This window comes from Bos taurus, chromosome 10, assembly GCF_002263795.3.
Source record: "Bos taurus isolate L1 Dominette 01449 registration number 42190680 breed Hereford chromosome 10, ARS-UCD2.0, whole genome shotgun sequence".
Classification (NCBI taxonomy): domain Eukaryota; kingdom Metazoa; phylum Chordata; class Mammalia; order Artiodactyla; family Bovidae; genus Bos; species Bos taurus.
In genome coordinates, this window is record NC_037337.1 from 11561113 (window position 1) to 11577328 (window position 16216).

General features: G+C 34.9%; 1 protein-coding gene across 1 annotated transcript in view; it reads right to left on the bottom strand.

Annotated features, from left to right (window-relative positions):
- The window catches only part of GPR137C (G protein-coupled receptor 137C), a 62921-nt gene that overhangs the window by 8061 nt on the left and 38644 nt on the right, over positions 1 to 16216 (bottom strand). The window lies entirely within an intron of this gene.

Consider the following 16216-nt stretch of genomic DNA (forward strand, 5'->3'; position numbering starts at 1 on the left):
AAATATAGGGTCATAAAACAAAAGATATCAGCCACATGGAAAGTTACAGAAAATTTTTCTAAATCGAATAGTCATGACAAACAATTCCACTCAGGAGCAATCCTCAAAGAATGATTCTCCCTTCCTCTACCTCAGACATTTACATACCACTGTTTTAGGAATTCCACACTTGACAAGTAAAGAAGAGTTAGATCTCACTCCGGTATGCTTACCATTAACTAGAGTTCAGTATTTGTTTATAGGTACTTTTAGGACACAGATATGTCGATACCTCAACTTACCATTCATTGGTTTTGACAACTGGTGTATACAAATAAAAAACATTACCATCACTCTCAAATGTTCTCTGACATCCGTTCCCCACCAGCCAACCCCTCAGACACAAATACTCCCCTGCTTCTGTTTTCACTACAACTTAGTTTGGCGTACTCTAGAACTTCACATAAATGGAATTATAGAATATGAACTCTTGCGTAGGTATCACGCACTCAGCGTAACGTTTTGAGGCTCATCCATGCTGTTGGATGTACCAGGAGTTAGGTCTTTGCGCTGCTGAGGTGGACAATTACGGTGACCAACTCCTGGTTTGCTCAAAAGTTTCCTAGTTAAAAAAACGTTCCTAGTTTTAGCACTGAAAGTCACGTATTCCAGAAATCCTTTGAGTCCCTGGCAAACCAGGACAGTTAACCCCACTAATTCCACTGTATAATTAATTACATGAATTTGTTTATACGAGAATTTGTTTATTCACTTTTTCTGTTGATGGACTGTTTCTGTGAATGTTCTTACTCAAATCTTTTTGTGGACATATTCTTTCGCTTTTCTTGGGTAAATACCTCAGGATGGAATTGCTGGGTCATGTGATAGGTTTAAGTTCAGCTGTATAAGAAACTGCCAGATCTTTCTCCAAAATGGATGTACAATTTTATATTTCCAACAAAACATGAGAGTTCCAGTTGTTCCAATTCCTAGATAACATTTGGGGTTGTCAATCTCTTCAATTTTAACCATGCTGTGGATATTTTGGTTTTAATTTGCATTTCCTCAGATGACTAACGATACTGTGTTTATTGGCCATTTGTACATCTTTTGTGAAAAGTCTGTTTATATCTTTGACCATTTTTAAATTGGGCTGTCTTTTTAAAAATTATTGAGTTGTAGACAGTCCCTGCATATACTGGAAATGATTCCTTGTCAGATGTATGCATTGCAAATATTTTCTTAAAAGTCTGTGGTTTGCCTTAGCATATTCTTAGTCTTGCCTTTTGATGGGAAAATTTAATTTTGATTAAGTCTAATTTATTATTATTCTTTTGTGATTACTTTCAATGACCTGCTTAAGAGATCTTCTAAAGGAAATTAGTCCTGAATATTCATTGGAAGGACTGATGCTGAAGTTGAAACTCCAATACTTTGGCCACCTGATGCGAAAACTGACTTATTGGAAAAGACCTTGATGCTGGGAAAGAGTGAAGGCAGGAGGAGAAGGGGATGATAGGGGATGAGATGGTTGGATGGTATCACTGACTCAATGGACATGAGTTTGAGCAAGCTCCGGGAGTTGGGGATGGACAGGATAGCCCAGAGTGCTGCAGTCCACGAGGTCACAGACAGTCAGACATGACTGAGTGACTGAACTGAACTGAAGAGATCTTTGCCTGTATCCAAATTGCAAAGATAATCTCTTATGTTTAGTTTTAAAAGCTTTAGACTTTTTAATTATATTTAAATTTGTGACCCATTTTGAATTTTTGTGTGTATATGAGATGCAGCTAGAGATTCATTTTATTTCATGTGGATATCCAGTTGTTTCAGCACCATTAGCTTTCCCTTTGAATTGTTTTAGCACCTTTGTCAAAAATCAAGATTGTTTCCAGGCTCTCTATTATGTTTGTCTTTGTTTTAATTACTATGGTTTTACACTAAGTTTCCGGAGAAGGCAATGGCACCCCACTCCAGTACTCTTGCCTGGAAAATCCCATGGACGGAGGAGCCTGGTGGGCTGCCGTCTATGGGGTCGATAAGAGTCGGACATGACTGAGTGACTTCACTTTCACTTTTCACTTTCATGCATTGGAGAAGGAAATGGCAACCCACTCCAGTGTTCCTTGCCTGGAGAATCCCAGGGACGGCGGAGCCTGGTGGGCTGCCGTCTATGGGGTCGCACAGAGTCGGACACGACTGAAGCGACTTAGCAGCAGCAGCAGCAGCGGCACACTAAGTTTCAAAGTCATGTGGTCTAACTCTTCTTTTTCAGAATTACCTTCTGCATTGTTCGCTACAATAACCGTTAGCCACATGTATTTACATAATCACATTTAAACACGTTAAATGAAAAGATCAGTTCCTTTGTAGCACTGGCCCTCTTTCAAGTGCTCAATAGTTACATATTGGCTAGTACAGATACAGAATATTTTCATCATCACAGAAAGTTCTATTGGAAAGCACTACTTTTTTAAGTATTTTAGGTCCTTTGTATATCCATACAAATTTTAGAATAAATTTGTCAATTTCTGTTTTTTAAAGCCTCAAGGTACAATTATAATTGGGATTGCATTTTATTGATCTTTTGTGTGGAAAACTGTCATCTTAAAAATACTGTATCTTCTAATCCATAAATAATGGTGTTCAATGATTTAGATCTTTAATTTCTCTCAGCAATATATAGTAGTTTTCAGTATAGAGGTACTGCTTATTTTTTGCAAAATTGATTCCTAAGTATTTTGGGTTTTTTATGCTATAGAATTGCTTTTTGAATTTAATTTTCAAACTGATTATACCTTGTATATGTATGAAAATCATGTAATTTTGCATTTTGACTTTGTATCCTGAGTACTTGCTATATTCATGATTCCTCGGGATGCTCTACTTAAACAACCATGTTATCTGCAATTAGAAACAGTTTTCTTTTCTTTTTTTTTTTTTGATGGGCTAGGTGGTTTTTAAAAAATATTAACTTATTTTAATTGGAGTATAATTAGTTTACAATATTGTGATGGTTTTTGCCATACATCAACATGAATTGGCCACAGGTATACATGTGTCCCCCCATCCTGAATCCCCTTCCTGCCTCCCTCCCCACCCTATCCCTCTGGGTTGTCCTATTATACAGAGTGAATTAAGTCAGAAAGAGAAAGTCAAATACTGCATATTAATGCATGCATATATATGGATTTTAGAAAGATGGTACCGAAGATCCTATATGCAGGGCAGCAAAGGAGTCACAGACGGAAAAAACAGTTTTACTTCTTAATTTCTAATTTTATACCTTCTGTTTTTGTTTTATTGGACTATTGAATAGAAATGGTGAGAACGGACTTCCTTGCTTTGTTCCCAACCTTAAGGGTAAAACATCCAATACTTTCAGTGTGACACAGATTGCAGGGTTTTTAGAGATGTCTTTTATCAGATTGAGGAATATTCCTTCTATTCCCTATTAGCTTAACGTTTCATTACGGTTATTTTTAAATCATGAAGGGTGCTGAATTTTGTCAGATGTTTTTGCTACATCTATTCAAATGATTATTTATCTTTTCTCCTTTGTTCTCTCAATGTAGTGAATTACATTGACTGACTGATTTTCAAATGTTAAACCAATGTTGCTAGATTCTGTATCTCTAAGTACAAGAGATTATGTGTGTGTGCTCAATCACTTCAGTCATGTCCAACTCTGTGTGACCCTATAGATTGCAGCCTTCCAGGCTCCTCTATCCATGGGGTTATCCTGGCATGAATATTACAGTGGGTTGCCATGCCCTCTTCCAGGGGATCTTCCTAACCCAGGGATTGAACCTACATCTCCTGAAGCTCATGAATTGGGACTGAGCATAGGGCGCTAAAAGCTCCAACTATGATTATGGGGATTTTTATCCCTTTGTTTCTTACTACCTGGTAAGTTCCTCCTCTTTATTCCTACTATTTGGCTTCATATACACATCTATTATTTTTATGTGTTTGATGAACACCTCTTTATATTTCATAATATTCTTTGCTTAACTTTTATATCTGGTAATACCCTTTGTCTTAACAGTTCTTTTGCTTAATATTAAAGTGCCTTCCTCAGAGAAGGCAATGGCACCCCACTCCAGTACTCTTGCCTGGAAAATCCCACGGATGGAGGAGCCTGGTAGGCTGCGGTCCATGGGGTCGATAAGAGTCGGACATGACTGAGTGAGTTCACTTTCACTTTCATGCATTGGAGAAGGAAATGGCAACCCACTCCAGTGGTCTTGCCTGGAGAATCCCAGGGACGGGGGCGTCTGGTGGGCTGCCGTCTATGGGGTCGCACGGAGTTGGACACGACTGAAGCAACTTAGCAGCAGCAGCAAAGTGCCTTCTTACACTTATTGAATGAATAGTATATTAGCTTCCTTGTTCAACTTATATCTATTTAAAGTGCTTTCTGGAAGTCAGAGTATAGATGGGTCTTGTTTTTTTTTTTTTTTAATTCATTTTGACAGTCTCTACCTTTTAACAGGAGTGTTTAGTCCATTAACATTTAATATAATTAGTGATATGTTTAAATTTAGGTCTTACATTTTACTATTTGCATATTTATTTGTTGTTCCTCTATCCATTATTTTCTGCATCTTTTGGTTAATTGAATATCTTTAGAACTCCATTTTAATTTATCTACTGAACTTTTAACTATACTTTTATATTCCTTGTTGTTTTCTTTTTGCCTTAAGTGGTTGCTCTAGGGTAGCAGTCCTTAAAGTGTGGTCCTGGGATCTTAAAAATCAAAATCAAGATGATTAAAACAAGAGTACTAAGATGTTATTTGCCTAATATATTTTCATTCTCTTTTGTAGATACAGCAGAGTTTTCTAGAGGCTTTATGATATGTGATGGTATCAACACTCTGTATGCATGTGTGTTCTTGTGTTTTCTATTAACAGATTCCTGATATAATAGACTTAGGGTATAAATACATTCATTTTCAGAGATTAAGTCAGCTTGTTCTCTGTATCTTTATTGGGTTCTTGTTAATTTTCTTTAGTTATACCTGATACAGCAGCTAAAACCTCATTATTATCAAACTATTAGGTTTATTTTCTTTTTTGGCAATGCCCATAACATGGCATGTGGGTTCCTAGTTCCCAACCAGGGATCAAACCCATACCCCTGCAGTGGAAGCACGGAGTTTTAACCACCAGACCATCAGGGAAATCCCCAAACAAGTAGTTATTCTGAAATCCTAGAAGAAAAGAAGGGAAAGGGGGATTTCCATGGTAATCCAGTGGTTAGGACTTGATGTTTTCACTGCTGTGGCCTGGGTTCAATCTCAGGTAGGGGAACTAAGATCCAGCAAGCCACAGCGTATAGCCAAAAGAAAAAAAAATGAAATCCTAAATTTTTCCTTGTATCTACATGGCAGCACAACAAGAATAGGTACAATTAATATGTTTGTTTCATAATATTTAAGCATTTAAATAAAAACTTAAAATATTAAATTTAACATTAAACTCATTTTAGAAATTAATCACATTTTACTCTAAAATGAAAAATTATAATTCTTTTCATATTTAAAAATGGATTATTCAAGAGACATGTGTACCCCAATGTTCATCGCAGCACTGTTTATAATACCCAGGACATGGAAGCAACCTAGATGCCCATCAGCAGATGAACGGATAAGAAAGCTGTGGTACATATACACAATGGAGTATTACTCAGCCATTAAAAAGAATACATTTGAATCAGTTCTAATGAGGTGGATGAAACTGGAACCTATTATACAGAGTGAAGTAAGCCAGAAAGAAAAACACCAATACAGTATACTAACACATATATATGGAATTTAGAAAGATGGTAACAATAACCCTGTGTACGAGATAGCAAAAGAGACACTGATGTATAGATCAGTCTTATGGACTCTGTGGGAGAGGGAGAGGGTGGGGAGATTTGGGAGAATGGCATTGAAACATGTATAATATCATGTATGAAATGAGTTGCCAGTCCTGGTTGGATGCACGATACTGGATGCTTGGGGCTGGTGCACTGGGACGACCCAGAGGGAGGGTATGGGGAGGGAGGAGGGAGGAGGGTTCAGGATGGGGAGCACGGGTATACCTGTGGCAGATTCATTTTGATGTTTGGCAAAACTAATACAATATTGTAAAGTTTAAAAATAAAATAAAATTTTAAAAAATGGATTATTGGCTTAGGAATGGGGATTTATCTTTTTATTGGTACAAAGTTTCAGTATGGGATGATGAAGATGATCTGGAGATGGACAGTGGTGATGGTTACACAACAATGTAAATGTACTTTATGTCCGTGAACTGTACATTTAAAAATGGTTAAAACGGTAAATTTTATGTTATGTATATTCATTAGAATAACAAATATTTTTCTCTACACACAGCTTCTCTGTTTACTTCTAAGATACTGAGAAAGTTGAAAGTGTTAGAATTCTCTGACTCAGTAAAGAAAGAAATCTATATAAAGTAACTAGGTGAAACTGATTTCCTGTTTTATCAAATGAAATGCAATGAAAACTACCTTTCAATAAGTTTTATAAGTGTTAATAATTTACCTTATTGTCTTTTGCGACAGAACATTTTGTCCAAGTTAAGCTGCAGCATCATTTTGAGATCAATCATTCAGAGATTAAAGCAAAACAACTGTAATTGTAAATGCAGGTGTGGTGAGCATTTAAATTCCACAAATTGTTTTTATAACTTTCCAAACTAGAAATTAAGAAACCATTCAGGCATTTTATAGGCGAAGTTGTTATACTGCATTGGGTGGCAAACCAATCACAATAGCTGAGAGACTAGTAAAGCCTTGAAAAGTTAACATTGCTGAATGCCTCCTGGATGAAACATGCATTATCATTTTCCAAGATAGAAATTCACTGATTCAAAGATTTAACTAAAAACATAGTGATTTAATGTCTTATCAATAGATGTGTTACTATTTTTGCCTTAAAAATAAATAAATCTGGTAGAGCAGGACTAATTTTGTTTGTATTCATCTGGTGTCAGCACCAACTAATCATACAAGAAGATACTCTTCTGGAATGCCTGAGAAGTACTACTGAAATATTCAAAGTGTTGAAAATTCTTCTGACCATTTATCCTGGGCCAACTGCGCTGATAATCTCACTAATGGTACAGAAACAGTCGAGGGTAAAACTGTGGGCTGTAGCACAAAGCAATGCAGTGGTACCAAACAGTATTGTGTTCTTTACTACTATATACTCCCAGTTAAAAAAGAAAGTTCATTTAAGAATATCCCTGATGAAACAGTGAAAATATTTATTAAGTATTGACCCCCCAGTACCTATCTATTTACTATTCTGTGTGATTAGATAAGATATGCACTGAAGTAATTCTTCTGTATACTGAAGCACAGTAGATGTCTTGAGGAGAAGCACTTATGTGGTGGTGGTTTGACCTGTGAGCTGAATTTGTGAGCCACTTTTTTCATGAAATCCCATTTTCTACTTGACAGACAGCTATGACTATCAAGCTATCATTCAGACTTGGTTAATAAGCATACTTCTTTTTGCAAAAATAAATGAAATGACCCTGTCATGTCAAAGAAAACATCTAATAATATTTATTGCCAATGATGAAATATGAACTTTCAAGTGAAAATTAGAATTTTTGAAAACCTGTAAGTACCTGTATCCACTGTAAGACTGGCAGTTTCCCAGACTTAAATATTTTCTTTGATGAGGTTGGTGGTGGTATTAACAAAAGTGATTCTGGATATTGTCTAATGAAATGTATCAACATTTTGAAGATCTGTGACCACTTTTCCTATGATCAATGCATGATGTTATAACTCATTCAAAGTGTAAGACAGACCAATGGAGAGTACAGAAAGTTCACTAATATGGCTTTAGATTCTATATGGCAACTAACCTTTAAGAAACCTCCACTTCAGAGTTTTGGTGTAGTATTAAAGAAGAATATCCACAATTATCTGAAAAGGCTATTTAAATTCTCCTCCATTTTCCAACTACATATATGTGTGAGGATGGATTTTCTTCATATACTTCAACCTAAACAACATATCACAACAGATTGAATGCAGAAGCAGACATGAAAATCCAGATGTCTTCTATTAAGTCAGACATTAAAGAGATTTGCAAAATGTATAACAATGTCAATCTTTTCACTAACTTACTTTTGTTTTGGAAAATATAATTATTTAGCATAAAAACATTTTATTCATGTTAACATAGATTTGTTATTGATATTTTAATGAATAAATGAATATTTTTAATTTATCATTTTTTCTAAAATGTATATATAGGTAAATATAAGTTATATAAACAAAATCTCTTTGGGGTCCTCAGTAATTCTTAGTATTGTAATGGGATCTCAATACCAAAACGTTTGAGAATCACTGCTCTAGGGATTATAAAATATATCCTTAACTTTTCATAGTCCAAATAATTGTTAATATTATACCACCTGGTGTAAAATATAAGAACTGCAACAATATAGGCCCTATCCTTTATGCTACAGTGCTGTAGTTGTTCTATATACTATACTGAGAATTATGTATTATATCTACACACCTAAGCCTCACATTATCAATTTTGCTTTGCACAGTCATATTTATTTTAAAGAAATTAAGAAATTATATTTACCCACATATTTTTTATTTCTTGTGTTCTTCATTCCTTCCTGAAGGGCTAAAATTCAAGCCAATTTTATTCTTCTTCAGTCTGTAAAATTTTCTTAGCATTTCTTATAGTGTAGGTCTGTTGGTAGTGAATCTTCTTTGTTTTTTTTTTCTTTTATCTGAAGATGTTTTTACTTCTTCATGATTCTTAAAGAATATTTTTGCATGATATAGATTTTAGAATTGACAATATTTTTCTTTTAGCATTTCAAAGATATTGTTTCCATGTCTTCAGGCTCTATTACATCTGATGAGAAGTGATTGATCCTTTGAATCAATGTTCCCTTATGTATGTGTCATTCTTCTCTATTTGCAAAAATTTTTTTTTTTAGGTTTTAAGCACTTCAGAGCTTCCCTGATGGCTCAGTGGGTAAAGAATTCGCCTGCAATGTAGGAGACACAGGAGAGGTGGGTTCGATTCCTGGGTCAGGAAGATTCCCTGGAGGAGGAAATGGTAACCCACTCCAGTATTCTTGCCCGGGAAATCCCATGGACAGAGGATCCTGGCAGGCTACATCCAAAGGGTCACAAAGAGTTGGACATGACTGAGCAAATAACACTTTCACTCTCACTTTAAGCACCTTGACTACAATGAACCTAGGTGAGATTTTCTTTCTAGTTATCCTGATTGGGATTGCTGAGCTTCACGAAATTGCAAATATATGTCTGTCATCAAAATTGGAAAATTTAGGTCATATGTCTTCACATGTTTTTTTTCCCAATTTCATTTTCTTCCTCTTTTCCTTTGGGAATTCCAATTCTACATAATCTGACCCTGAGACTGTTCATTTCATTGTCATCTCCCCTCCCTGTCCCCCATCATACTCTGGTCTTCAAATTGGATAATTTCTGATTGATTTAAGTTCACTGACTCTTCTTTCATCTCCAATCTGCTGCTAAGCCCAAGTAGTGACTATTTAATTTTAAATACTGTATTTTTAAATTCTAAACTTTCTGATAGTTTTAAAAAATAGTTTCTATTTCTCTTAAGAGTTCTTATTTATTCATTCATTCAAGTATTAATGTATATTTACTTCACATCCTTGAGCATATTATAAATCATTAATAAATTCAACATCTGGGTCAACATCTGGGACTGCCACCAATGATTGCTTTTTGAGTTTTTCTTTCTGCTCTTGAGTATGAGTTATAGTTTTCCTGTTTCTTCATATACCTAGTGACCTTGGATTCTGTTCTGGACATTGTGAGTGCCATGTTTTAGAGTTTGGATGCTGTTATAGTTTTCTAAAATACATTGATTTTTTTTCTTTTCCCTTAAAATTTTTTTATTTTTAGCAAATGATTAAGCTGGCTAGACTCAAATCTCAAACTGTCTCTCATGTATGAATAGCAGCTGAACTCTCAGTTCAATTTCTTTAACCTTCACTGTGCTGCTGCTTAGAGTATATCCTGAACATGTCTAGTTCAGGTATCAGATAAAAATTTGGCAGAGTCTAAATCAGAATTTGGACCTTCCTCTACTTGGCTGTCTTCTTCCTGAGATTTTCCACTGACTTTTCATCTGGAATAGTTTCTTGAATTTTGCCCTGTGATTCTTCAAGCAAGTAAAACAGCAGGTTTCTCTTGAAGTTTTGGCTGCCCCATGGACGGGACTTTTCCTCAGGCTAGAAGCTGTAAAAAACAGGAAACTCACGCAGTGTCAGTTCCTTCTTCTAAGAGGCTGCTCTCCAGTGTTGTCAGTGCTTTTTATATTTTTTCCAGGATTTATCTTTGCTTTCTGCAGAAGGTTGAGTCCAATAGAAGCTACTTGGCCAATAGCAGAAGTAGAACCCTGCACATGTTTCTGAATCCATCTCACAAATGCTATTTCCATTTTGAAATTAGAATGCCAAACTAAGCATCAAAAATAAGAAAACAAAGTAATCTCAATTAGTAAATTTAAAATGTATTTTGATAATTATAAGGCCTAAACAGTTTTAAAAATAGTTTCATGGTGCTAAGACATAGTGAAATTAGATCTCTGGCTTTAATGACTCTACTGTTACAGATAAGATGGCTTTAAGTTGATGAACTTTATGTCCATGGAAAAATTTTAAAATTCTGAAAATGCTGGCTGGTCTAGTAGAAGAATTTAGAAGTATAAAGGAAAGGTACTTGAGCTTAGGAAGAGATAACAGATATAAACCCAGTGTTGTAAGCAGGGATTTTTCAAAAGGGACAAGTGTGTGGTAGATTGGTTCAGCAACAGAATAGGAAATAAGACTTGCAGTATAAGAACTGGAATAATGAAGGCAGTAAATTAAAGAAGCACCACAGCTTAAAATGAATGAAAAAAATTCCAATGACTCAAGAGAGAAATCAGAATACTGGGAAGGTAGCAATCATATCTATTATAGAGGATGATGCAGGCTCTGGTTTTTTGGGTTTTTTTTAACCATCATCCTCAACAAATTCTGGCAAAGTCATATTTCAGGGTGGTGGATGACAGACATTAATGGTATTTTAGCCTATTACTTCGGAGAAAGCAATGGCACCCCACTCCAGTACTCTTGTCTGGAAAATCCATGGACGGAGGAGCCTGGTAGGCTGCAGTCCATGGGGTCGCTAAGAGTCAGACATGACTGAGAGACTTCACTTTCACTTTTCTCTTTCATGCATTGGAGAAGGAAATAGCAACCCACTCCAGTGTTCTTGCCTGGAGAATCCCAGGGACAGGGGAGCCTGGTGGGCTGCCGTCTATGGGGTTGCACAGAGTCGGACACGACTGAAGCGACTTAGCAGCAGCAAGTAATCATAAACTACTTCTTTAGTCTTATAGGATCAGCTGGTCTCCATGAATGGTCAAAAATATAGTTTAGTTGAAAAGTTACTGTGTCTCTGCAAGATGCTGATGATGCCTTCCATCCCAATATAGTAATTAATATGGATCAAGAGTTAAGAGAACATGGGTCAGAAAGGTTTGCATAGTAATTAAAACTGTTAGACATTCAGGAAAGACAGACAGAAAATGCATTATTTGCAAACAGCTAACTAGGCAGGGAGACAAACTAACCTTGAGTCAGACAATGATTTGTTTTACACTCTTATCCAGATATAAAATTGTACATGTCCTTAATCAGAGATGTAAGGCTAAAAGCTCAACTTTTGTACTCACCCTAACTTTGAGTGGCCTTTCATACAGATAATCCCAACTTGCCATTATTTTGGCTCCTATAATGGCAAGTTGGGGTTATCTGCATGAAAGACCACTCAAATTAAATTAACTAATTTGAAACCTTTTTTGTGCCACTATTTTATCCATTAAAAATAACATGTCTCCTATATTCTTATAAATAGGCTTATTTTTCCTAAAATGGAAATTAATATTAGAATAAAAATAATTTTATTGTATGTATTTTAATGTTAAAAGTTATATTATAATTCTGATTAAAAGTAAATAAATTCAAATATACCACAGAAAACAAACAAAGAAAGGCAAAGCAAAGAGCAGTTTAAAAAACTTAATTGCTTGGGGCTGGTGCACTGGGACGACCCAGAGGGATGGCATGGGGAGGGAGGAGGGAGGAGGGTTCAGGATGGGGAACACATGTATACCTGTGGCGGATTCATTTTGATATTTGGCAAAACTAATACAATTATGTCAAGTTTAAAAATAAAATAAAATTAAAAAAAAAAAGAAAGAAAACGAAAAAAAAAAAACTTAATTGGAGAAAAGGACTAATACTGACAAATGATCATATTAATAAATATAATATATTTGTTTACCCTATAAAGAGTTTGTAAAAAAGAAACATTTTATCTAAAGTTAATGAGACACAGTTGAAATGTTAGCAATATACAAAAAGTTTAAAAATAATATTAAGAAAAAAATTAAAAAACAAATAAAAAAGGTCATTATATACTTTCAACAATACATGTTCCAAAAATTTCTAAGAAAAATGACTCAATTATTATATGAAATGTCGGAGACTTCAACCCTTACAAAATCTGTGCAGAATGGAATATAAAGAGTCAAAATTAAACTATTTAAAAGAGAAATCCTATTCTCCAGTAATTCTTATCTTTTTCACTGTTCCTTTGGAGAATTTGATATATAGAGGATCTGTCTCCAGACACATTTTGCCAACAATTTTGGGTATTCAAGAACTTTTTGAAGCTACATTACCATTCTTTTGTATACATTAGGATCATAATAGCTAACATTTATAAGGCCGTCCTAAGTGCTAGGAATTATACTAAACACTTTATATGCATTTTAATTTAATTTTTATAACAACATTATAAGGTAGGTACTACTCTTATCCTCAAACAACCTATGAGATCAACATTATCATTATTTTCATTTTACAGACCAGGAGAGTGACCATTAGAGATGCTGTTACTGAAACAGGAGGGAAGGTGGCAAGGAACAACTTTTAAAAGAATGATATAGTCATAGGACATGACAAAAACTAGTTAGAACCAACTAGGTCCAATGTGGCAGAAGATCTGACTTCCAGTGGACCTCGTTATATGCCCATCATAACACATTAGCAAAAGCTAAGTGACACACCCACCAGTGCCATGACAATTTCAAGCTGGACTGCAAAACCAAAAGGTTGACAATAGTCCAATTCCTGGAAATCTCTGTCCCTGCCTCAAAATATTTGGAATAATCCTTCCACTCATTAGCCTATGAAATTACCCAATACATAAAAACTAACCACCCCGTATTTCAGGGCCTCTTGCCTTCTGAGATGGCCCACACTCCATCTGTAGATGTGTTTCTCTCTAAATAAATCCACTTCTTACCTATCACTTTGTCTCTCACTGAATTCTTTCTTCAGTGAAACATCAAGAATCTGAGTTTCATTAAGGGCTGAGACCAGGTGTGTGATATCAAGACCATGGGTTCAAATCCCAATCTGAACAATCTGCACAGTTTCATTACTTGTCCAATTGCTCAATTGGTCATACAACCAATGAACAAGAGAGATAGGATCTATTTATATCCTTATCTCTCTGATCCCAGGGTTTTGTTTTGTTTTTTTTTTTTTTTAGCTCTTAATCACTATGATACACTGTCTCTCACTAAGGTCATTTCAAATTAATTAAAAAATCAATATATATGAAAAAGGATGGGGTAAGATGTGGGGATGGGGTAAGAATGTGAAATGAAATGAGAGGTAGACCCGGAACAAACCTGGGTATCATAAGATCACCTGTGATTGATATAAAGATGAGCCACAGATTTGCCGCTGCACAACACAGTAGCCAGGGAAAAGAACTTTAATATTTTTCTTGGTACTCAACTGGAGAAAAAGATCTTTTCTAGGGAACAACAACATAATACGATAAGACTTTAAGACAAACGTTTCTCACAAGAAATTTCTTACACATTTCCTGACATAGACCAAAGCATGATGTGCCAGTATATGTCAGGAAAGACAATTCTATCCAGGGTATAATGCAGTCTCAGAATACAACTCTATAATGAACTGGATTGAGCAGAGGATATATATGGAATAGATGGGATTATGGATAGATTGTATATCCTTCAGGTAATGTTTCTGGCAATTAAGCTTTTGAGTTTAAAAACTAATATTTTCTCCAACAAGAACCTGGAGTACAGAAATTCTACATTGTTCAGGAGGCCAGAGTCATATGCATGGACAATCATGCAGAGGGTAAAACTGATAACTTCTGTGGAAGTTAGGGGGCCCAAAGAGAACATATATCTGAATATTAGACTTTTCACCAAAGTGAAAGTAGAATAGTATCTATCTATGTGTAGAGATAATATCTAATTCACACCAATGTGTAAATATGTAGTATTTAAGACATGGCTGAAATCCAAAGGATGTTGCTATAATATACAGTAATGATATTATGGAAAGTTGCCAAGGCAGTACTTGAGAAAACACATTGCTCTAAATGCCTTTATTAGTTTAATTTAAAATAATAAATTAAGTATCTATATAAGAACATAGATATGGAACAAAGTAACAACCTTACATATGTAAGAAAATCAGAAACTGAAAGAGAAGAAATTAACTATTCAAAATCATAATAATGAATATTTAAAAAGCAAGTCAGAGTTGCTACTTTGAAAAAGAACCAAGTCACAGCACTGATCTAGTAGCTAAAAGAATAAAATTAAGAGAATTCAAACAGAAAATTATTTCTAAATTTTATTTTGGAGATGAAGAAGAAGGGACAAAATTAAGGTCATAAAAAGGAGAAACATTAAAGTTATGCCTTAAAGTTGGGTAAGATAAGGACAAACCACGGAATAAAGCACTGGGAGTGGAAAGACATTTGGGGAAGATGAAACAGCCTAAGGGTATAGAGACAGAGAAGCATACCTGTACTACTTAGAAATAAGGTTGGTAAGACTGAGATAAATCATGGAGGATCTCATTATCCTGATTATGTAGAAGAAGGAAGGCAGAATAAAGAGAAAAACAGAAGACCAAAGTCTGAACTTTAAGGAAACTCTCTTAGGGATAGCAAGAAACAAGGTCAGTTTGAAAGTGGAGGAGACAGATGCTCAACAAACATTTGCTAATTGAATAAAAGAAATGGCCATTACTATATATTGTTATAGAAGTCAAAAAACAAAAATGAGTCTAGAGATTTTACAAAGAAAATGTGAAAGCAAGATGATGTACTATTTGAATAAACCTAATTAGGAAAACCAAGAACTACAGAACAGTATAATACAAATAATTTACTATCTCATATTATATTTACCTTTATAGGTATGTATTTGAACATGTTTCTCTGTATTGTTTCGAGAGAATTCTGAATACATGCACTTTTAAATTTAAGTGAATATCTTTCATATGATAGTGATGGGAAGGTATTTAATTCTGGAGGAATTATCAGATTAACTTCCCTCCTCACATTGGTAACTTAACTACATCCAGAGAATTCTGTATATCACAGTGAGCAAAACCAAACTTAAAAAGTTTCTAAGTATTCAGAAAACAAGCCTTTAAATTCAGCCTCATTTATTTATGTTTTATCACTAGACCAAAGAGGTAAGGAATTTATCCTGATGTTGTCACACTATGAAAAGATGCTGTTGCTACATCAAAAGATTATGCACCACAACAACGGTGGTTGTATTCTTCTTAACACTTATATGGAAGCCAGAATTAACTAAAATATTTGACTTTTAGGAAGTAAACTGTTAGAAGTTGAATTAAAAAATTTCCAGGCAAGATTAATGGGTTTGAAAGTAAGTCTATGTCTCTCTCTCTCTCTTTCTCTCCTCTATTTCTATTTTTGTTTCTATATTTATATTTCTATTGATATAAGTTTAAAAAATAAAATTAAAATCTTCACCTAAACTTAAGGGACAAGTTGATTTTCATGCTTTAGTAGGATTATATTAAGGGTAATAATAATACAGAAGTCTAAAAAATATTTCAGAGAACTGTTTAAGAAACTATCTTGCTTATTGTCAGTGAATAGCAATGATGCCAAATTAAAGCAACCTCCTATGTACATATAACCCCCCACCCCAATATCCATACACATATACCCCACACCCAATGCCACATATACACTGTGATACCGATTCATCACTCATCCATACTGTCAATCAGCAACAGCAGAAACATTCATG